The sequence below is a fragment of the Aegilops tauschii genome, chromosome 6 (genome assembly GCF_002575655.3).
Source record: "Aegilops tauschii subsp. strangulata cultivar AL8/78 chromosome 6, Aet v6.0, whole genome shotgun sequence".
NCBI classification, from domain to species: Eukaryota; Viridiplantae; Streptophyta; class Magnoliopsida; order Poales; family Poaceae; genus Aegilops; species Aegilops tauschii.
In genome coordinates, this window is record NC_053040.3 from 275,356,254 (window position 1) to 275,381,006 (window position 24,753).

Below are 24,753 nucleotides of genomic sequence, written 5' to 3' on the forward strand. Positions count from 1 at the left end.
CCGGACGCCCCTCTCTGCCTCCCCGAAACCCTAGCCCCCAAATCCCCCCCTCTTCCTCGCTCATAATCGACGACCCAGGACGAGGCCGAGCTCGCGGTCTTCGTCATCTTCACCGATCCCGCGGCCACCGAGCCTCCCGCACCTCCTCTTGGTGCCCACCGGCTTCCCCTTCGTCGACTACCTCGACTACGAGCACTCACTCGATCGGAGCCGCTCCAAATCCTCGCCATCGAGCTCAACCACGCCGTTGGCCGCACCACTACCTCACTGCCGCGCTGCTCCTCCGGTCCGTCCCTGGCCTCCTCGACTAAGCCCCAGAGTGTGCAGTGAGCCCCTCTCCCGAATCCCCCTTTCCCCAACGTCGATCCGTGCTTGTAGTCCCCATCTCCGCGAGCTCGTCGCCGGCCGCACTCACTGCACCCCCCACACCGTGCGCCCCTGAGCACGTTCCCGCGCCTCGGCCGCGCTCGCGCCTCTTGTCCGCGCCCATGCCACCCCCTGCGTCTTCCCCCTACATGCCCGCGCTTGATCGTCGTAGCTGCCAGCGCTGTGTGCTGCCGTGCGTGCCTGCGCACGCACACCCGCTCCGGCCTGTGCCTTGCCTCTCCTTAGGCCGCGCGAGGCCGCACCCCTGCACCGCCCCTGTGCCGCACATGCAGCCCAGCGCCCAGCCCCGCCCCGCGGCCTTCTGCTGCTTCTGTTGCTTTGCCGCCGCTTATCGCTGCCTGCTGCCGCGCTGTTGCCCTGGACGCGCCCGCTGCTAGCGCTCGCCTCCGGCCACCGGCGGGCCCGTTGTGCCCTCGGGCGCCCTTCCGCGTATGGCCTCGCCTGCCGCTGCGGCTGCCCCACCTACGCCCGGCACAGCCGACCGCCCGCGCCACGGCTCTGACCACGCTGCTCTACTGCACTGCCGCTAGATACAGTAGTTGTTGCTCGCTTCTAATTCTTCACGGACTAACCCTCTAGACAGCCCCAACAGCGCCTAAACGACTGTTAACAGGAGTAAAAGTTTTATGGGTAGGTAGTATACTTGACAAGGTTCTAATGTTTGCACTGGACCAAATCCATTTGATGCATGGACTAAATCCTATGAAAATCACAGTGTGCTATGTTCTGTTAACAGAAAACATAAAAAACAGCTTTATTGTCATAGCTATTTTAAGGCTGTTGTTGAACAAGCTGCAGGGATCTGTGATGCCATATAAGGGCATGGCATGATAGTACTCTTGTTGTAGTACAAAACACTTATAGGAAGTATCACCTTTAGAGCTATGGATCAATGGCAATCATCCAACAAACTTTGTACTCCCTCCGTTTCAAAATTCTTTTCTTAGATTTGTCTAGATACGGATGTACCTAATACTAAAATGTAACTTGATACATCCGTATTTAGACAAATTTAAGATAAGAATTTTGGGACGGAGGGAGTATATTATTTTAACAATTTCTGGAGTCAACATCAAGTGGCACTTTTCAAATGAAGTTTCGACGAAGGAACTGAACTCTATCATGGATGTAAATGATACTAACATGTAGATCACAGAAAATTTCTCAAAATTGTTATAAGGCACAAAATCATAGGACGTACAGAACCATAGTTATAGACTTTTGAAAACAACTAAGTGATGTTTAATACTGAGGAATTCTCAGACTTTGCAGATTTTCAGGAATTTTCAGGATATTACTAAAACTTTAGAAATTCGTAGAAATTCAACCGTAGCTCCGATGAAAATGTTTTATATATGAAAAATGTTTAGAAAAATGAGATGAAATCTGTTGGTGCCCTCCATGTAGCTGTCACATGCCTCTAACACTGCAACACATGGATCCTTCCCTTTCTTTCATCTGTCCGAAAAATACCAAACGCCGAGAAAACGTCCCCAGATGTTTTCTCTCTCCGTCTGTAACCCGTAGCACTGCGTCAGGTCACCCCTAGTGCAGCGTTTTGCCGTGTCATGCTTTATGATGCTATTGTTTGCTCTGTTATTTATTTGTTTCCCCTTTGTTGCTTATTTTTGATAGACCCCGATACTGCGATAGACCCCGAGACTGCTGATGATCTGGTGGTCGTCTACTTTGCTTGAAGATCCGTTTTCGTCAGCAGAGCTTCCAGGCAAGCAAACCCCCCTTGATCATTTCGTTATCGCCCATTCCATTCTCTCTCATGTTTGCATTAGATATTGTCGTTGTACTTGATTGATCCTATTCTAATGCATAGCCTGCTTTTGTAACCTGCTCTCGTACCTTACCTGCTTATCCTAAACTGCTTAGTATAGGTTGGTTAGTGAGCCATCATTGACTCCTCATCTTGTCCATATTGCCCCCGCTGGATTACCAGATGACTCGATCAACGTGATCGACGTCCAGGGCCTAACACATCACCTCACCCCCCCCCTTAGTTGTATGACTCTGCAGGGCTACTATCGAGTGCCGAAGGTGATGCCTCGTAGTGCACTCCTGATGATAACTCTGTAGTGTAGCTAATCGGTCGTGGTCTGTCGAGGGTGATTCCTCCTTCACCACTCCCGATGACGACCCTATCATGCAACCCCTCAAGTGTGAACCATCGAGGGTGATTCCTCCTTAGTTCACCTTGAAGATTACATCAGGTGGATTCCATCGAGGGTGATTCCTCGGATTCCCCCTTGGTGTTTTGGACACACGGTTACTTTGACTTTACCACAGAACCATGTTCAAGTCGGGTCGGCCCTGAGGGGTACCCACGAGTTGATGTGTAGTCGGGTTGACCTGGAGGGTACCTGCGAGATTTCTACGTGGCACGGCCGGGCATTCTGGGCCCTTGCCGTAAGGCCACGAGACGGGGCGACGGGGTCACATGATCAGGAGTCTCTGCTCATTACCGCGCGCTCCCAAGACACTAATGGATTGGGTATTTGATCTGAGTTGGCCACTGGCCTATACGCACTAACCGCCACGTGGGACAAGATATGGGCAACCGGCGTCGTAGTATCAGTCGTAGCTTTCCAAACGCAGTTACTAAGCGGCGCGCGCCCGGGTGGCCCACGTAAAGCAACCGCCTTTGTAATGGAGGTTGCCAGGACTGATCCCGGCCGCCCACGCAATGTGCAAGAGTGCAAAGGGCAATGGGCCTAAGACCCCTGCGCTCTTAGGATGTATACCGGCGTGCTGGCCTCTTTGTTGAGCCTAGGTAGGGTTGCGACGTGTTGATCTTCCGAGGTCGGGCATGGCCCAGGAAAGCGTGTCCGGCCAGAGATGATTGAGCGTGTCGGGTAATGTGATGCATCCTTGCAGGGAAGTTAATCTATTCGAATAGCCGTGTCCGCGGTATTAGGACGACCTGGAGTTGTATCTCGATCTTTACAACTAGAACTGGATACTGAGATGTGAAAGGGATATGATGGCTCCAGGATTGCTTTCTTGCAGGGAGTCGAGAAAGGATCTTTGGGCGCTAATGCTACAACTTACTTGCTAAATATAATATGCTATCATGCACTCTTCTAAATGCTGCAAAATGCTTGAAGATGCTAGTCTTCGATAGGCTAGGCCTTCCCCTCTATTCTGGCATTCTACAGTATAGTCCACAGATACATCCCTTCCCTTGATACCAATGCATACTTAGTATAGATCTGATGCTTGCGAGTACTTCAGATGAGTACTGACGGTTGCTTTGCTATCTTTTCCCCCTAGTTTCTTCTTTCTGGTTGTTGCGAACATATGATGGATCCCAGGAGCCAGATGCCACTATCGACGACTACTACTACCCTGACGGTGCCTACTACTACGTGGAGACCACCGACGACCAGGAGTAGTAGGCCTTGCCTTTTTTATCGCCGTTGCTTTTGTGCTAGCCTTCTTAAGGCAAACTTGCTTAACTTATGTCTATACGCAGATATTTTTGCTTCCGCTGACTCGTTTGTTTTCGAGCTGACGTATTCGAGCCCTCGAGGCCCCTGGCTTGTAATATAAAGCTTGTATTATTTTAATTTGTGTCTAGAGTTGTGTTGTGATATCTTCCCGTGAGTCCCTGATCTTGATCGTACACATTTGTGTGTATGATTAGTATACAATTGAATCGGGGGCGTCACAGACCCCATCGCGACCCCGTGGCCTATCCCTTCCACCACCGCATCGCCACTTTACCAGCACGCTGGCAAAATCGTCCATATTTTTTGCCGCTTCACCGCCGTCGAGCCATTTGTCCTCGCCGTCCTTTTCGCCGCAGCCGCCGAGCCATTCGTCCTCGCCGTCGTTTTCGCCGCCGCCGCAGTCACCAACTGACCGCCAAGCACCCGCCCAGCCACCACCGCACCGCGGCTCCACCCGCACGCTACAAATAGGCCATATTTTCCACTGCTACGCTGTCGCCGCCCGATTCGTCCCCGTCGTCGTTTCCGCTGTCGCGTCACTCATCCGCCATCGCCAAGCCACCGCCCAGCCCCCACACCCGCCGCCGCCTCGCCGCACAACTTTTGCCCTACGATCACCGCCCTGATTTGAACATCGTGTTATGGCCGTTGTTGCTTAGCCGCCCCAATTCTAGTTTTTACATCTTCATTTGCATCATCTATTGGAGTTGCACTTTTACATCACAGTCTACATCATCAGTTGGAGTTGCCTCTTTTTTGGAGATGTAAATTTTTACATCTCCAAATTTGCATCTTCTATTAGAGATGCTCTTATTTTTGGAATGCTAATTATGGTGATTTGATTGATCGATACGATATTTATTTTTTGAATGCTAATTATGGTGATTTGATTGATTGTACGATGTTTCTTTTTGGAATACTAACTATGGTGTTCTAATTGGTACAACGTCATTGGAGCAATGTAGGCCACAGGGTCTAAGATAACAAAGGGTTGATATTCAATGTTTCTGCCACAACTCACTTGTTTAACAGTAGTGGAGATTGTATAAATGTTTTTTCTAAAAATGTCACAAACATATTTTCAAAACATGTGAACATTTTTTAATGTAACATGCATTTTTTAATTGGTGCAAAACATTCATTTTTTGCCTTGTGTAACATTTTTCAAAATTGTCATGTACATTTTCCTGAAACACGTGAACAATTTTTTGAAATGTTACATGTATATTATTTGAAAAGCATGAACAGGTTTGAAATGTCAGACCCATACCGAGACGTAAAAGATCCCACATTTTCCACAGCTGATATGTTTCATGGAGAAAAGAGGAAATATAATGAGAAGAAACACAAGGCTAAAGAAAAGGCTGCTAGATTGGCCGCAGAACAACAAGCAAAGTCTTCGCAAGAAGCTGCTGCAGGAACTTCCTAGCCAAAAACAAAGAAGAGGAAGGCAATGCCTTTGCAAGAAGATACCCCTCCCGGAGTCCACCAAATCTCCAGGTGGAGAAAATCCAATAGTTTCTAACTCCGAAAAAGAAGGAAACCAAGAGAGTTGTTCATCATCGTGCACAACATTCTCTTTCAGTTGAAGCATCTGTAGTTGAGCAAGCTATAGATGAAGCAGATCATGTTGTTGTTGGAGAAAACGCTGCAGTTGCAGCACCTGAAGATATTGTTGCATATGGAGCTCCTAAAGAAAATGCTCCTCCCAATGCCTCACCTGTCGATCAAGAACCACAACATGAAGAAATGATGCAGATAATATACCTTTGTCTCAGTTGTACAACATTAATTATGACACTGCGAAAGGTTCTTCCGGTGCTAACAAGAAGCCACTAGACTTGGAAGCAATCAAAAGCTTCTTTGTCAAATCAATGAAGAAATCAAAGGATCACCAAATTGCCTCGAGTACCTCTGGAAATCTTTTCTGACTTCATCGAAGTGGAGAAGATGAAGACAATGCTCGAAAAGCATAGGCTGCTGCAACGACTATTGTTGGTTAGGCAAATGATTAACCAGTGTAGGTATAGGAGACATGAGGATTATCTTTAGAAGCAAATGCTGAGCCAAGTGCTTAAGAAATTTTTGGTGCTAAAACAGTTAACGTACCTCAAACAAATGTGGCTGAAGCAATGGTCAGTGAAGACATCAAAACTCCAGCTGTTGTCCCTCAAACTTCTCGCAATAGGATTGCTACTCACAGAAGACTTATTTTCATCTGAGAGGAAATCAGAGCAACACCTGATGAATACGTTGATCTGTGCCCGGAACCATTCATGCCCAAGTTTAGAGATGTCACTGAACCTCATGCATTTGAGGAGATGGCATTCATCGGGACAAGGAGTACTTAACTGGTCCAAATCACAATCTTAGAGAGAGAGGAGATCTACTTCAGCTTAATTCTGGATAATGGGACAAAAAACTTACTATGCGAGTGTGTTTTGTCACAAGGACATAATGTTTACTTGAAAGAGATGCATCATGGGTTGCCTTGTTTTGATTCTGCGCTTGGTAACTGAAGCAAATTGGGCTTCACAACTTTGTTATCTTACGCGGGACTGGAAGGAAGAGACTATTCTTTAATTCCATGCGACCCTATTCATTTCTGGCAAGGTTGAAGACACAAGAACGTGGAAGTTGCCAAAGTTGATGAAGCGTCTCACCATCCTGAGAAGGTTGCGTTGGTTTATACTAATTGAATCGTGGCTCTCGCAAAGGCATACATGTATACGGTTTAAGCTATGTGAGATTACACAATGAGACAGAGAAGAATAAGTAAAGAGATAAACCTCCTAACAACTCTCTAAAGATACACATGCATGCACCCTATGTATGTTACATACTGCATATTCTAACACTCACCCTTAATCGTAATGCTGCAAGTTGAGATTATGCTTGAACTATTCTAAATTCCTTGTAGGCAATGATTTTGTGAATCCATTTGCAGTTGGTCCTTTGAGTGCACAATCCGGATTTCTAACTCTTTGCGAGCTCGTTCTCTTCCAAAGTGAAAGTCAATTTCAATGTTGTTTTGTCCTTGCATGAAAAACTGGATTAGCAGATAGATAAGTAGCACCAAGATTTTCACACCAAAGACATGGAGTTTTATCATGACGTATTGCAAGTTCTTTCAGCATGGATGTACCCAAATAATTTTTGTTTTTCCATTGGCCAATGCCTTGTACTCAGCTTTAGTGCTAGCAAGGGTAGATGATGACTTGTTGAAGGTCAGGCCAACATTTAAAGTATTTTTTACATGTGTCATGTGCATTTGGCAGCGGTCCAATGAGCTGTGGTGGGTGCATGAATAAACTAACATACTTTATTTACAGCAAAAGATATGTCAGGTTTGGTAAGTGTCAAGTACTGGAGTACTCACCAACCAAACTTATGTATCTGGTGCCATCTTCTTGATCCGGGAGCTCTCCTACTGCAAGACACAATTTTTTTGTGTTGGACAATGGAATTGGTGATGGTTTACAACCCTGCAATCCAACTCTATTAAAAAGATCAGTTGCATATTTTTCTTGAGAGAGAGGAAGGCCATATCTATTTTTCATTACTTGAATACCAAGGAAAAATGTAAATTTCCTAAATCTTTAAGGGCAAACTCTAAGCTCAAATTTCAGTAGGCCTTTCACTGCGTCATCTAATGAGCTTGTGACAATGATAACACTAACATATATAAGCACAAATATGGATGAGTTTGGCTTATAATGAATAAATAACGAGGTGTCAGATTTTGAAAGTGCGTTATATTGACTAGAGTGGGGTGAATAGGCAATTTTTACAAATTCGTCACTGAGGAAATTCAACTTGAGGAATTTCCTAAGTCACGAACTATAGGCAGCGGAATGAGTACTCAGGTGCAAGCATAAGAGAGCAGTAGCATAGTCATCATGATGAAACAAAACATACACAGAGTACAAGTAGCGTGAAAACAGGATAAGCAGGCTGAAGACAAAGTGACTGAAGAATTAGGATTGAGGAAATTTAGAAAGTCTTCGATCAAAGTCTTCAAACAGTAACAGTCAAGTTCATCAACACATGAATGAGGAAATGAAAGGGTTGAGGAAATAGAACCAGTAGCTTGGTGAAGACGATGATTTGGTAGACCAGTTCCAACTACTATGATAGTCGTATGTCTGGTTGGAGTGGCTAGGTGTTTAAACCCGAGGACACGTAGTCCCGGATACACAGTCCGCACCGTATTCTCCTTGAGCTAAGATCACACAGACCTCGCCCAATCACTCGTCGTAAGTCTTTAGGTGACTTTCAAACCTTCACAGATTCGGTCACTCGGTGGTCCACAATTCCTCTTGGATGCTCTAGACCATGACGCCTAACCGTCTGGAGGATGCACAGTCCTCAAAGGTAACAAGCATCGGTTCCACACAGGAACAATCTATTCAGTGATGCTCAATCACTTTGGGTTTGTAGGTGTTTGGGTTTGGGTTTTCCTCACTGATGATTTTCGCTCAAAGTCCTCGGAGGATGGGATGCTCTCAATGAAAAGTGTCAGTTTCTCTCGGAGCAGCCAACCAACTAGTGGTTGTTGGGGGCGGCTATTTATAGCCTAGGAGCAACCCGACATGATAAGACATAAATGCCCTTCAATGATATGACCGTTAGGTGGGTAGATATTTTGGTACAGCTGGCGCGTAGCACAGCAACGGTTGGAAATTTGAGATCATATCTAGCCATGTGCTATGCTTCCAAGCAAATATCTTATTGGTATATGTATGACGTCCTTTTGGATATCTTGTTCCTTCTTGTTGTAACTATTTCGGGTGTACATCCTTCTTTGTAGATATATATCATCATGATTTCGTCTACCTAGAACCTTATACACTTGAGAGAAATTACATCCCTAGATGATATCCTTTCTTTCACGTCCGCCTTGTCTCTCTTTTGTTATTTCTTTGGTGGCTCCGTGAAAGCTTTTGCCTTGAGTATGTGTCGTATCTCGTTGCATCTTGATGCACTCTTGTGTGGTGAAGATTATTTTCCTCATGCTTATCTTTACGAGGCTTTTGCCATCTTAATTGGTATCCCTCGTCTTGATGAGGCTTTCTTCTTCTATCTTCACCACGGGTTGTCACAAGCATAGGTTCTCTATATGCTTATTAGTAAGCCTGTGAACCCATTTGCTAGTTGTCTATGGGAATGATAGGCCTTGCACCGTGTGCCTCATTTTTCCAAGACTATGTTGATGCTTAATGCTCATCCGTACATTAGTCTTCTCAAGTGCTTTGCCATGACTCACATACATCATTTTGGTTGAGCCTACCCTTAAGTTGCCTCTTTTATATGTTGCTCAACCATTTGTTTGTTGCAAGTGCTAGGCTTTGTTTCCTATATGCTCACTTGCACTTGTCATGAGGTTCTATTGATCTTCGGGGAGTGACGATCCTATTTTGTGCTCGTTGTATCCAGTTACAAAACTAAATTGTGCACAAATCATGGGGAGCTTCTCTAGTTTCTCTAGAACACTCCTTTGCTCATATCATAATTTATTTCATGCATGTGGCACGTAGGATCATTGGTCTAGTTGGCTCAATTGATATCCGTTGATTGCTTGCTTCAATTGGTATCTTTTGATTGCTTGTTTCTCTCTTTCTTATGTCTTTGTGGCATATCTTTCTTTTGTAAACTTTGGGCCTAAATATAGTTTGTTTTCCTCCTAGTATTTACCGTCAAACTTGTGTATTGCATTCCACTCTCTTGTTGAGAAATACACAAATTATGGAGGAACACAATTTATATTGGCCTTCTAAGCTTTTCTCCCATTTTGGCAATCGATGCCAATGGGGGAGAAGTTTCAGAGAGTTTTGTGGAGAAGTTTAGAGAATTCTCTCCTCTTGCTTTGGTTTTGTTCCTAAGCATTTGCATCTCTTACTCATGCATCATTGGTTGTTGCATTGCATGGGGATGCATAATTCCTTATATAAACTCTCTTGAAAGTGATTGTCATCAATTACCAAAATGGGGGAGATTGAAAGAACATGTGGTGCCCCCATGTTTGGTTTTGGTAATTGACGACAATCTCTATGGACTAATGGTTGCCTTGAGTTATATTTGAAGGTTTTGTCCATAGGCTTTTCTTGGAGTACATGTGTTGGTTTCAAGGAGAGTTTGTGTTGACCAAGGTGCTATTAAGGAACTATCCAAAGATTGGTCATGTGAGAGTTGAGCTTATTGCAAGCATGTCTTGAAGAAGAACATTGTGTGATCATTCATGTTTACATTCAAGACATCATCCAAATGAAGAGAGTTGGAAAGATTCTAGGTTGATCAAGACTAAGTCAAGAGTGAATCAAGTTGATCAACTCACAAAGCGTAGAAGATGTACCGAGAGGGAACAAGTGATCCCATGGTATGGTAAGCATTGTCCATTGTGCTTTGTGTACTAACCCATGGTCTATGTGAGAGTTCTATGTGGGGTTAGGTAAGTGTTCATGGGCTTGCGTCAAGAGGAAGATATCACTCAACCCATGGAGAGGATGACATCAAGTGGTGATCGTCATCAAGATTGCCGTGTGCAAGTTTAAGTGGAGCATCACGAAGAGATCAAGTGCTTGAAGCTTGCCGTCCATTGTGGTGACAATGGACTTGTGAAGATGTGCTGAAGAGTGGCTCACCCATAGTGGACTATGGGGGAGTAATCATCTAGTCTTCATCGAGTCAACGCAATCAAGAAAGGTGGTCCAACTTGAAGGAGTCAAGATCGTCATCATCTAGCTCAAGTGGACCATGTGCAAGGCAAAGGTTTTCCCTTGATAGATTTTCTATTTTACCAGTCTCATGGTGGTAGTTGGGAGACCGGGTTATAGGATCGATAGCCGTACTATCAAGGGCGGCTCTCAAGTGAGTAGCTTGATCGTATCGTTCGTCGAGAGCTCAAACCATTGCATCCTTGCATCATGTTTCTTGGTTCTTGCTTGGTTCTCTTTGTGAGTCTTAGAGCTTATGGTCATCTTGATGACAAGCTTGAGTTCATCGAAAACGGAGTTTGCATGCGTCTTCTATGATGTTTTCGATGTTGGAGGTTTTACCGATCTTATCCGAGGAAGGGTTCTCACCATTTTCGTTTGGGCCCTTTCTCATTTGCTTCTTATTGGTATTTCTATAAAGATTGTGTTAGCCCTTGTCGCTAGCTTTCCAACAAACTTGGTTTCGTCGAATTCGGAGTCCGTTTGCAGAAGTTGTGTCAGTTTTGGTGTTGAGAAAAGGCTGCACCGGTACTACCGCGGACATGAGCGGATGTAATTTTTTACTACCGCTCTTGGGAGCGGTACTACCGCTTGGAGCAGTACTACCGCGGCTACTTCCGTGGCTACTTCCGCTCGGGACCAAAAACTCGTCACAAGTCCAGCGGTGGTAGCCACGGATGTAATTTTTTCGTACCGCTCGCAAGCAGTAGTACGGCTACCCTTAGCAGTAGTACCGTGAGGTCAAGCGGTACTACCGCTCCGACGGTTCTTCTGGCTTTGTTGCCTCCTCGTTGTTGTGTTTCAAATGGCTACTACCGCCCTAGCGGTAGTACCGCTCGGTGCGGGCTGTGACCATAACGGTTGGATTTTTCCCCACCTATAAAAGGGGGTCTTCTTCCCCAATGAACCTTATCCTTTGAGCTCGTGTTCTTTCCCCATTGTTGACCTTCTTCGAACTTGCTAACTCTCAATCCCTCCATGGATTCTTGCTAGTTTTTAGGGCAAAGAGAGAGGAGATCTAGATCCACATTTCCACCAATCACTTTCTCCTCTATGTGAGGGGAACCCCTTGGATCTAGATCTTGGAGTTCTTGGTGTTCTCCTTCTTGTTCTTCCTCTCATTTTCCTCCCTAGCATTAGTTGCTTTGGTGGGATTTGAGAGAGAAGGACTTGGGCACTCCATGTGCCCTTGCCATTGCATTTGGTGCATCGGTTTGAGTTCTCCACGTGATACGTGGAAGTTACAAGTTGAGAAGCTTATTACTCTTGGGTGCTTGGTACCCTTGAGCTTGTTCCTCTTGGGTGCTTGGGCGCCCTAGACGGTTGGTGGTGTTCGGAGCTCGATCATTGTGGTGTAAAGCTCTGGGCAAGCGTCGGGGTCTCCAATTAGGTTGTGGAGATCGCCCCGAACAATTTGACGGGTTCGGTGACCGCCCCCAAGGGTTGCCAAAGTGTACGGGTTCGGTGACCGCCCCCAAGGGTTGCCATTTGTACGAGTTCGGTGACCGCCCTCAAGGGTCCCTTAGTGGAATCACGGCATCTTGCATTGTGTGAGGGCGTGAGGAGATTACGGTGGCCCTAGTGGCTTCTTGGGGAGCATTGTGCCTCCACACCGCTCCAAACGGAGATTAGCATCCGCAAGGGTGTGAACTTCGGGATACATCGTCATCTCCGCGTGCCTCGGTTATCTCTTACCCGAGCTCTTTACTTATGCACTTTACTTTGTGATAGCCATATTGTTTCTTGTCATATATCTTGCTATCACCTAGTAGTTTATCTTGCTTAGCATAAGTTGTTGGTGCACATAGGTGAGCCTAGTTGTTGTAGGTTTTGTGCTTGACAAAACCGCTAGGTTTATTCCGCATTTGTTCAAGCCTAAACCGTAATTATTTTAAAGCGCCTATTCACCCCCCCCCTCTAGGCGACATCCTCGATCTTTCAATTGGTATCAGAGCCTCGTCTCTCTTTATAGGGCTTAACCGCCTAGAGAGTAAGGATGTCGACTAGGGGTTTAGGATTCTCTGACACTCTTAGTTTCGATGGCACAAATTTTGATGTTTGGGTAATTCGCATGCTTAATCTCTTTAGGGTCATGGACCCAAATTTAGAGCAAACTGTAGATATATGGGTTTTTCTCCTCCAAAGGATCCACAAAGATTATCTATAGAGGATGAGAAAAACTCTTATCTCAATGCTCAAGCTTCTAATGTGCTTTTTGATGCTTTGAGCAATGTAGTTATATTTCAACTCATGCCGTTTCGGGATGCTCATGAGTTGTGGACAAAGCTTCAAGACAAATATGGCGTGTCCGAGATTTGTGGAGATGATTGTCCTCCTTCCACCTCCGGTCGTATAGTATTCTCAACTTCTTCTACTTCACCTACATGTGGTTTGCCACAAGGTAATGATATGGTGAGTAGTGGTGTTCATTGCAATGATTATAGTGAGCTTATTATTGATGATCCTTCGTCACTTTATTATTGCAATGCTTCACCTTTGGACTTTAACACTTCGAGCACTCTAAATGTTTCACATGCTTGTGTTAAAAGTTCTTGCATATCTTGTAGAAATTGCTTGCTCAAATCTCATGATGATATGCTTGCTATGTCTTGTTGCCATGATAAAAATGCATCTATTTCCTCGAGTTGTTGTGCTAACAATGTAGAGGAAACCCAACACTCCATGTAACAAGATGTGGTCTTGAACGGTGCTTCAAGGGATCCTACATCATCATCGATTGCTTTTTGCCTTATGGCCAAGGCTTCAAAGGTACCTCCCACTTTGAATCCCAATATATCTTGTGATAATATTGATGATGGCAAGAGTGATGATGATGTCGATTATGATGAAGAGAATGATGATGTTGCCTCCTTAAAAGTTAAGGGGGAAATAATTTTTAAAGCTCTTCTTAAGAATAAAATTGCTCATTCCAACTTCATGGAAATCATGTCTATTGCTATTGAGGGCAAGAAATATATTGATGAGTTGGAATCTCGTCTTGAGGAGCATGAGGTCACCATTGATAAAATGGAGGGTCATGAGCGTGATTACGCTAATGAGATTGCGGACCTCTCTCAAGCTCTTGAACTTGAACAAACCACCAAGGAATCTCTTGAGGAGACTTTTGCTCTAGAGTTATCTAGAGTGAAGGAATCTCATGATAGAGCTCTTGAGGTGGCCAATGTTTTAGAAACTAAAAATGCTAAGCTTGAAGTTGCTCATGCTAGACTCCTTGAGGATTTTGAGCACCTCAAAAATGGCTCAAGGGTCATCAAGGGTGAGCTCATCAAACTCACCGAGTCTCATGCTCAACTTGAAGCTTCTTATTTAAAAGAGCTTGCCAAGTTGCCTTCTCCCCTTGTTGTTAATGATGATGCTTGTGCTACTAACTCTATTTCTTGTGAAGCATCCATTTTAAAGGAGAATGTTGAGCTAAGGGCTCAACTTGAGTTGCTATCTAGCAATTATGAGAAATTGGAAGAAAGTCATGAAAAGCTTTCTAGCTCTCATGGTGATCTTGTATCCCATAATGTGCTAAAAATAGCTCATGAGGCTATGATTGCTAAGGTAACATCTAGTGAGCCTCATGTGGACATTAGCACTACTTTTAGTCAAAATGCTATATTGCCTTGTGCTAGTCCGCGTAATTCGTCTATGCATAACATTGGTACATCTTGTGATGAATTGCTTTCCTTGCCTTGTTGCTCCAATGATGAAGCTTATACTTCCTCTAGTACTTGTGTTGAGACTAACCATGTAGAGGAAATCAAAGAGCTCAAGGCCCAAGTCACTTCTTTGAAGAAAGACTTGGAAAAGTGTCATGAAGGGAAATCCACACTCAATAATATCTTGAGTGTGCAAAAATCCCCCAATGACAAAGGTGGACTTGGATTCAACTCCAACAAGAAGAAGAAGTCAAGATGAACAAGAAGAAGGGACAAGAACACGTCAAGAATTTGGCCAAGATTATTTGCTTCAAGTGCAAAATTGAAGGGCACCATGTTAGATCTTGCCCATTAAAGAAGAAGGCCATTAGTGACAAGCAACAAGGGAAGCGGCTACAAGTGCATTCTCATGCTCAACCTCAAGTTGAAGAAAGGCCTCTTCCCAAGAAGACTCAAGCTAATGCTTCTCAAGTTGAGAAATCAAGTGAGAAGAAAGTGAAGAGTAGACGTTGCTACCTATGTCGTGAAAAAGGTCACGTCGCTTCTTCATGCATGAATGGTACCTTATCCAACCCTATTCTAATTGATGATATCTATTCTCTTGGGAAGGATAAGGTTGGCAATGTGTTTGCCAAATTTGTTGGTACTCAAAGTGGTGTCAAGAAAAGAACCATTTGGGTAGCCAAGCCTATTGTGACTAACCTCTTAGGACCCAACTTGGTTGGGGACCAACTAGCTCATACTTGATCAATAGGTGTTGTTGGAGGACATTGGAGACTTGGCTACATTATCAAGAATTAAGGGGACTTCATCACTCTTATTGTCTCAAGCCAAGTCAATCGAATCATCAAGCTTATATCTTATATCCAATGTGCCTCCTTGTGGTAACTTGTACTTAAATTGCTTACATTGAAAGTTAATTGCCCCCTTGCATGTATTGGTTTTGTTCCTTGCATGTGTTTGTATTTGTTGTGGATCCAAATTGCTTATCTTGAGTAATCAAGTTTATGTATGTTGGTCTGCACTTCATGTACATGTGTGTCGTACGTTGAGCCTTTGTGCATCTTGTTTGTATCTTAGTTGGCTCTTGTGAGAGATTAATGGAATATCCCATTATGGGGGAGTGATGTGCTTTGTGCACCTCACAATCCTATAAATGTGTGTACATGAGTAATACCATCTAGTATTGATATTTCAAGATTATCTAGTCACTATGTGGTATGTCTTCTCATGAGAAATTCAAATTCTAAATTGTCCATTAATTATCTCTTGTTGGATCGTTATTTTTTCCTCTTGTTTATCTTTAATTGGTATCACATTATGGGGGAGTAATATGCTATGTGTATATTACTAGCCTAGAAAATGTTTACATTTGATATATTGTCACCTAGAATTGATATTGTAAATTATCTTGTTCCTAGGTGGCATGTTAGCTCTACAAGTTGAAATTTGCTTGTGTTTGGTGTGAAGATGATGTCGGATATCCTTGCTATCTACCATCGGGAATTATTTCCAAATACTTCTTGTCTTTTGACAATTGGTACTCACTTATGTGTGGTAGAAATTTTTTATCATCTTCACGTTGGTGTTTGCCTTTTATTTGCCTTATCTCTTGCCAAGTTTGTGTCAACTCCCATTGCCTTCCGTGCCACTTGAGGCTCTTGTTGTTTTCTTGATCTTGTCTAGTGTTTTCCTTGATATAGTGAACGTGGTGATCCTACCTTGTGCATTTGTATTCAAATGCAAATTCTCTATAATGCACAACTCATGGGGGAGCTATCCTTTTTTCTATAAAACACTTAACTTGTGATCCATTTTAAGTGTGTGTTGGTGGACGGCAAGCCGTTTCTTTTTGGTACTTGTGCCATCATGAAACTTTGTAGAGAGCTTGGTTTGTTTGGAACCATCCTCTCTTTTGGGAGTTTGATATCATTTTGTGGGTTCCAATGGATATCTCATTCCTTGATGTATCTTTTAATAATATCTTCCAAGTGATGATTTCTCCATTTGGTATTCTTTTCACTTGGTATTTCCTTGTATTTTGGTATCGGTTCTTGAAAGTCTTGAGCATGCATACTAACTTCATGTAGTTTCCTTGGCATGCTTTCTCTCTTTGACCCAATATATAGGGGAAACTCCACCAAGTCTCAAATTGGATGAGATGTGCATGAAATTCATTTTCATATCTATGTGCACATATATATGTGCACATATTTATGTGGAGTTTGTCCTATGGATTGTTGGTTCTCTAACTCTTTGGTCCCAATGAGTTTGGGTACCATTTTGCTTGTGTTGTTGTTCTAGGAACAATTGGAGATGCATTGGATGCTCGGCTACTCACAAGGAAGGTGTTGTCACCATGTGCTTTTTGGAGTCAAGCTAGGATGGTCAATGAACTACTCTGTACCTTTAATTGGTATCTACTTCATCCTTCCAATGTTAACTCGGTAACAAGTATCTTCATATATTTCATGCACACATTTCTTACATCAACCTTGTGTAGGTTGTATCATGGCATGTTATTCATTCTCTCTTGTGATACTTGTTTCCTTTCTCAAAGCATCGCAACAATGATCTCTTGTTGCTAGTTGTGATGTCTTTGATGGTTGTGTGGTAGGAATTCATTTATATACAATAAGACCATATCTAGCCATGTGCTATGCTTCCAAGCAAATATCTTATTGGTGTATGTATGACGTCCTTTTGGATATCTTGTTCCTTCTTGTTGTAACCATTTCGGGTGTGCATCCTTCTTTGTAGATATATATCATCATGATTTCGTCTACCTAGAACCTTATACACTTGAGAGAAATTACATCCCTAGATGATATCCTTTCTTTCACGTCCACCTTGTCTCTCTTTTGTTATTTCTTTGGTGGCTCCGTGAAAGCTTTTGCCTTGAGTATGTGTCGTATCTCGTTGCATCTTGATGCACTCTTGTGTGGTGAAGATTATTTTCCTCATGCTTATCTTTACGAGCTTTTGCCATCTAATTGGTATCCCTCGTCTTGATGAGGCTTTCTTCTTCTATCTTCACCACGGGTTGTCACAAGCATAGGTTCTCTATATGCTTATTAGTAAGCTTGTGAACCCATTTTCTAGTTGTGTGTGGGAATGATAGGCCTTGCACCGTGTGCCTCATTCTTCCAAGACTATGTTGATGCTTAATGCTCATCCGTACATTAGTCTTCTCAAGTGCTTTGCCATGACTCACATACATCATTTTGGTTGAGCCTACCCTTAAGTTGCCTCTTTTATATGTTGCTCAACCATTTGTTTGTTGCAAGTGCTAGGCTTTGTTTCCTATATGCTCACTTGCACTTGTCGTGAGGTTCTATTGATCTTCGGGGAGTGACGATCCTATTTTGTGCTCGTTGTATCCAGTTACAAAACTAAATTGTGCACAAATCATGGGGAGCTTCTCTAGTTTCTCTAGAACACTCCTTTGCTCATATCATAATTTATTTCATTCATGTGGCACGTAGGATCATTGGTCTAGTTGGCTCAATTGATATCCGTTGATTGCTTGCTTCAATTGGTATCTTTTGATTGCTTGTTTCTCTCTTTCTTATGTCTTTGTGGCATATCTTTCTTTTGTAAACTTTGGGCCTAAATATAGTTTGTTTTCCTCCTAGTATTTACCGTCAAACTTGTGTATTGCATTCCACTCTCTTGTTGAGAAATACACAAATTATGGAGGAACACAATTTATATTGGCCTTCTAAGCTTTTCTCCCATTTTGGCAATCGATGCCAATGGGGGAGAAGTTTCAGAGAGTTTTGTAGAGAAGTTTAGAGAATTCTCTCCTCTTGCTTTGGTTTTGTTCCTAAGCATTTGCATCTCTTACTCATGCATCATTGGTTGTTGCATTGCATGGGGATGCATAATTCCTTATATAAACTCTCTTGAAAGTGATTGTCATCAATTACCAAAATGGGGGAGATTGAAAGAACATGTGGTGCCCCCATGTTTGGTTTTGGTAATTGACGACAATCTCTATGGACTAATGGTTGCCTTGAGTTATATTTGAAGGTTTTGTCCATAGGCTTTTCTTGGAGTACATGTGTTGTTTTCAAGGAGAGTTTGTGTTGACCAAGGTGCTATTAAGGAACTATCCAAAGATTGGTCATGTGAGAGTTGAGCTTATTGCAAGCATGTCTTGAAGAAGAACATTGTGTGATCATTCATGTTTACATTCAAGACATCATCCAAATGAAGAGAGTTGGAAAGATTCTAGGTTGATCAAGACTAAGTCAAGAGTGAATCAAGTTGATCAACTCACAAAGCGTAGAAGATGTACCGAGAGGGAACAAGTGATCCCATGGTATGGTAAGCATTGTCCATTGTGCTTTGTGTACTAACCCATGGTCTATGTGAGAGTTCTATGTGGGGTTAGGTAAGTGTTCATGGGCTTGCGTCAAGAGGAAGATATCACTCAACCCATGGAGAGGATGACATCAAGTGGTGATCGTCATCAAGATTGCCGTGTGCAAGTTTAAGTGGAGCATCACGAAGAGATCGAGTGCTTGAAGCTTGCCGTCCATTGTGGTGACAATGGACTTGTGAAGATGTGACGAAGAGTGGCTCACCCATAGTGGGCTATGGGGAAGTAATCATCTAGTCTTGATCGAGCCAACGCAATCAAGAAAGGTGGTCCAACTTGAGGGAGTCAAGATCGTCATCATCTAGCTCAAGTGAACCATGTGCATGGCAAAGGTTTTGAAGGAAATATGCCCTAAAGGCAATAATAAAGTTATTATTTATTTCCTTATATCATGTTAAATGTTTATTATTCATTCTAGAATTGTATTAACCGGAAACATGATACATGTGTGAATACATAGACAAACAGAGTGTCACTAGTATGCCTCTACTTGACTAGCTCGGTGATCAAAGATGGTTATGTTTCCTAGCCATAGACATGAGTTGTCATTTGATTAACGGGATCATATCATTAGGAGAATGATGTGATTGACTTGACCCATTCCGTTAGCTTAGCACACGATCGTTTAGTATTCTACTATTGCTTTCTTCATAATTTATACATGTTCCTATGACTATGAGATTATGCAACTCCCGTTTACCGGAGGAACACTTTGTGTGCTACCAAACGTCACAACGTAACTGGGTGATTATAAAGGTGCTCTACAGGTGCTTCCAAAGGTACTTGTTGGGTGGCGTATTTCGAGATTAGGATTTGTCACTCCGATTGTCGGAGAGGTATCTCTGGGCCCACTCAGTAATGCACACCACTATAAGCCTTGCAAGCATTGTAACTAATGAGTTAGTTGCGGGATGATGTATTACGGAACGAGTAAAGAGACTTGCCGGTAACGAGATTGAACTAGGTATTGAGATACCGACGATCGAATCTCGGGCAAGTAACATACCGATGACAAAGGGAACAACGTATGTTGTTATGCGGTTTGACCGATAAAGATCTTCGTAGAATATGTGGGAGCCAATATGAGCATCCAGGTTCCGCTATTGGTTATTGACCGGAGACGTGTCTCGGTCATGTCTACATAGTTCTCGAACCCGTAGGGTCCGCACGCTTAAAGTTAGATGACGGTTATATTATGAGTTTATGTGTTTTGATGTACCGAAGGAGTGAGGAGTCCCGGATGAGATCAGGGACATGACGAGGAGTCTCGAAATGGCAGAGACGTAAAGATCGATATATTGGACGACTATATTCGGACTTCGGAAAGGTTTCGAGTGATTCGGGTATTTATCGGAGTACCGGAGAGTTACGGGAATTCGCCGGGGAGAAGTATTGGGCCTTATTGGGCCATACGGGAATAGAGGAGAGAGGCCAAAAGGAAGGAGGCACGCACCCCCCCCCCCTCTGGTCTGAATTGGACAAGGGGTGCAGCCCCCTTTTCCTTCTCCCTCTCCCCCTCTTTCCTTCTCTCCTACTCCAACAAGGAAAGGAGGAGTCCTACTCCCGGTGGGAGTAGGACTCCCCCCTTGGCGCACCCTCCTCCTTGGCTGGCCGCCTCCCCCCTTGCTCCTTTATATACGGGGGCAGGGGGCACTCCATAGACACAACAATTGATCTCTTGATCTCTTAGCCGTGTGCGGTGCCCCCCTCCACCATAATCCACCTCGATAATATCGTAGCGGTGCTTAGGTGAAGCCCTGCATCGGTAGAACATCATCATCGTCACCACGCCGTCGTGCTGACGGAACTCTCCCTCAAAGCTCGGCTGGATCGGAGTTCGAGGGACGTCATCGAGCTGAACGTGTGCTGAACTCGGAGGTGCCGTACATTCGGTACTTGGATCGGTCGGATCGTGAAGACGTACGACTACATCAACCGCGTTGTGCTCGCTTCAGCTTTTGGTCTACGAGGGTACTTGGACACACTCTCCCCTCTCGTTGCTATGCATCACCATGATCTGGCGTGTGTGTAGGAAATTTTTTGAAATTACTACGTTCCCCAACAGTGGCATCCGAGCCTGGTTTTATGCGTAGATGTCATATGCACGAGTAGAACACAAGTGAGTTGTGGGCGATATAAGTCATACTGCTTACCAGCATGTCATACTTTGGTTCGGCGGTATTGTCGGATGAAGCGGCCCGGACCGACATTACGCGTACGCTTACGCGAGACTGGTTCTACCGACGTGCTTTGCACATAGGTGGCTGGCGGGTGTCAGTTTCTCCAACTTTAGTTGAACCGAGTGTGGCTACGCCCGGTCCTTGCGAAGGTTAAAACAGCACCAACTTGACAAACTATCGTTGTGGTTTTGATGCGTAGGTGAGAACGGTTCTTGCTAAGCCCATAGCAGCCACGTAAAACTTGCAACAACAAAGTAGAGGACGTCTAACTTGTTTTTGTAGGGCATGTTCTGATGTGATATCGTCAAGACATGATGCTAAATTTTATTGTATGAGATGATCATGTTTTGTAACCGAGTTATCGGCAACTGGCAGGAGCCATATGGTTGTCGCTTTATTGTATGCAATGCAATCGCCCTGTAATGCTTTACTTTATCACTAAGCGGTAGCGATAGTCGTAGAAGCATAAGATTGGCGAGACGACAACGATGCTACGATGGAGATCAAGGTGTCGCGCCGGTGACGATGGTGATCATGACGGTGCTTCGGAGATGGAGATCACAAGCACGAGATGATGATGGCCATATGATATCACTTATATTGATTGCATGTGATGTTTATCTTTTATGCATCTTATCTTGCTTTGATTGACGGTAGCATTATAAGATGATCTCTCACTAAATATCAAGGTATAAGTGTTCTCCCTGAGTATGCACCGTTGCGAAAGTTCTTCGTGCTGAGACACCACGTGATGATTGGGTGTGATAGGCTCTACGTTCAAATACAACGGGTGCAAAACAGTTGCACACGCGGAATACTCAGGTTAAGCTTGACGAGCCTATCATATAACAGATATGGCCTCGGAACACAGAGACCGAAAGGTCGAGCGTGAATCATATAGTAGATATGATCAACATAGTGATGTTCACCGTTGAAACTACTCCATCTCACGTGATGATCAGACATGGTTTAGTTGATATGGATCACGTGATCACTTAGAGGATTAGAGGGATGTCTATCTAAGTGGGAGTTCTTAAGTAATATGATTAATTGAAATTAAATTTATCATGAACTTAGCCCTGATAGTATTTTTGCAAATTATGTTGTAGATCAATAGCTCGCGTTGTTGCTTCCCTGTGTTTATTTTTGATATGTTCATAGAGAAAATTATGTTGAAAGATGTTAGTAGCAAAGATGCGGATTGGATCTGTGATCTGAGGATATCCTCATTGCTGCACAGAAGAATTATGTCCTTGATGCACCGCTAGGTGACAGACCTATTGCAGGAGCAGATGTAGACGTTATGAACGTTTGGCTAGCTCAATATGATGACTACTTGATAGTTTAGTGCACCATGCTTAACGGTTTAGAATCGGGACTTCAAAGACGTTTTGAACGTCATGGACCATATGAGATGTTCCAGGAGTTGAAGTTAATATTTCAAGCAAATACCCGAGTTGAGAGATATGAAGTCTCCAACAAGTTCTATAGCTAAAAGATGGAGGAGAATAGCTCAAGCAGTGAGCATGTGCTCAGATTGTCTAGGTACTACAATCGCTTGAATCAAGTGGGAGTTAATCTTCTAGATAAAATAATGATTGACAGAATTCTCTAGTCACCATCACCAAGTTAGTAGAACTTCGTGATGAACTATAGTATGTAAGGGATGACGAAAGTAATTCCCGAGCTCTTCACGATGCTGAAATCGACGAAGGTAGAAATCAAGAAAGAGTATCAAGTGTTGATGATTAACAAGACCACTAGTTTCAAGAAAAGGGCAAAGGGATAGAAGGGTAACTTCAAGAAGAACGACAAGCAAGTTGCTACTCAAGTGAAGAAGCCCAAGTCTGTACCTAAGCCTGAGACTAAGTGCTTCTACTGCAAAGGGACTGGTCACTGGAAGCGGAACTGCCCCAAGTATTTGGTGGATAAGAAGGATGGCAAAGTGAACAAAGGTATATTGGATATACATGTTATTGATGTGTACTTACTAGTGTTTATAGCAACCCCTCGGCATTTGATACTGGTTCAATTGCTAAGAGTAGTAACTCGAAACGGGAGTTGCAGAATAAACAGAGACTAGTAAAAGGCGAGGTGACGATGTGTGTTGGAAGTAGTTCCAAGATTGATATGATCATCATCGCACACTCCCTATACTTTTGGGATTAGTTCTGAAACTAAATAAGTGTTATTTGGTGTTTGCGTTGAGCATGAATATGATTTGATCATGTTTGTTGCAATACGGTTATTCATTTAAATTAGAGAATAATTGTTGTTCTGTTTACATGAATAAAACCTTCTATGGTCATACACCCAATAAAATGGTTTGTTGGATCTCGATCGTAGTGATACACATATTCATAATAATGAAGCCAAAAGATGCAAAGTTAATAATGATAGTGCAACTTATTTCTGGCACTGCCGTTTAGGTCATATTGGTGTAAAGCGCATGAAGAAACTCCATACTGATGGGATTTTGGAATCACTTGATTATGAATCACTTGATGCTTGCGAACCGTGCCTCATGGGCAAGATGACTAAAACGCCATTCTCCGGAACTATGGAGAGAGCAACAGATTTGTTGGAAATCATACATACAGATGTATGTGGTCCGATGAATATTGAGGCTCGTAGCAGGTATCATTATTTTCTGACCTTCACAGATGATTTGAGCAGATATGGGTATATCTACTTAATGAAACAGAAGTCTGAAACATTTGAAAAGTTCATATAATTTCAGAGTGAAGTGGAAAATCATCGTAACAAGAAAATAAAGTTTCTACGATCTGATCGTGGAGAAGAGTATTTGAGTTACGAGTTTGGCCTTCAGTAAAAACAATGTGAAATAGTTTCACTACTCACGCCACCTGGAACACCACAGTGTAATGGTGTGTCCGAACATCATAACCGTACTTTATTAGATATGGTGCGATATATGATGTCTCTTACCGATCTACCACTATCGTTTTGGGGTTATGCATTAGAGACAGCTGCATTCACGTTAAATAGGGTACCATCTAAATCCGTTGAGACGACATCTTATGAACTGTGGTTTGGCAAGAAACCAAAGTTGTCGTTTCTTAAAGTTTGGGGTTGCGATGCTTATGTGAAAAAGTTTCATCCTGATAAGCTCAAACCCAAATCGGAGAAATGTGTCTTCATAGGATACCCAAAGGAGACAGTTGGGTACACCTTCTATCACAGATCTGAAGGCAAGACATTCGTTGCTAAGTAGGGATTCTTTCTAGAGATGGAGTTTCTCTCGAAAGAAGTGAGTAGGAGGAAAGTAGAACTTGATGAGGTAATTGTACCTGCTCCCTTATTGGAAAGTAGTTCATCGCAGAAACCAGTTTCTGTGACGCCTATACCAATTAGTGAGGAAGTTAATGATGATGATCATGGAACTTCAGATCAATTTATTACTAAACCTCGTAGGTCAACCAGAGTAAGATCCGCACCAGAGTGGTACGGTAATCCTGTTCTGAAGGTTATGTTACTAGACCATGACGAACCTACGAACTATGAAGAAGCGATGGTGAGCCCAGATTCCGCAAAATGGCTTGAGGCCATGAAATCTGAGATGAGATCCATGTATGAGAACAAAGTATGGACTTTGATTGACTTTCCCAATGATCGGCGAGCCATTGAGATTAAATGGATCTTCAAGAGGAAGACGGACGCTGATAGTAGTGTTACTATCTACAAAGCTAGAATTGTCGCAAAAGGTTTTCGACAAGTTTAAGGTGTTGACTACGATGAGAGTTTCTCACTCGTATCTATGCTTAAGTTTGTCTGAATCATGTTAGCAATTGCCGCATTTTATGAAATCTGGCAAATGGATAAACAAAACTGCATTCCTTAATGGATTTATTAAAGAAGAGTTGTATATGATGCAACCAGAAGGTTTTGTCAATCCTAAAGGTGCTAACAAAATATGCAAGCTCCAGTGATCCATCTATGGAC

General features: G+C 43.3%; 1 long non-coding RNA gene across 1 annotated transcript; it reads left to right on the forward strand.

The window, feature by feature from the left end:
- The first annotated feature begins 6 nt into the window (after positions 1-6).
- LOC141025624 (uncharacterized) lies at positions 7-3,991 on the forward strand. The gene is made up of 3 exons (XR_012187742.1): positions 7-326; positions 2,023-2,113; positions 3,670-3,991. It is a non-coding gene; the product is annotated as an uncharacterized lncRNA (long non-coding RNA).
- Positions 3,992-24,753: the final 20,762 nt, after the last annotated feature.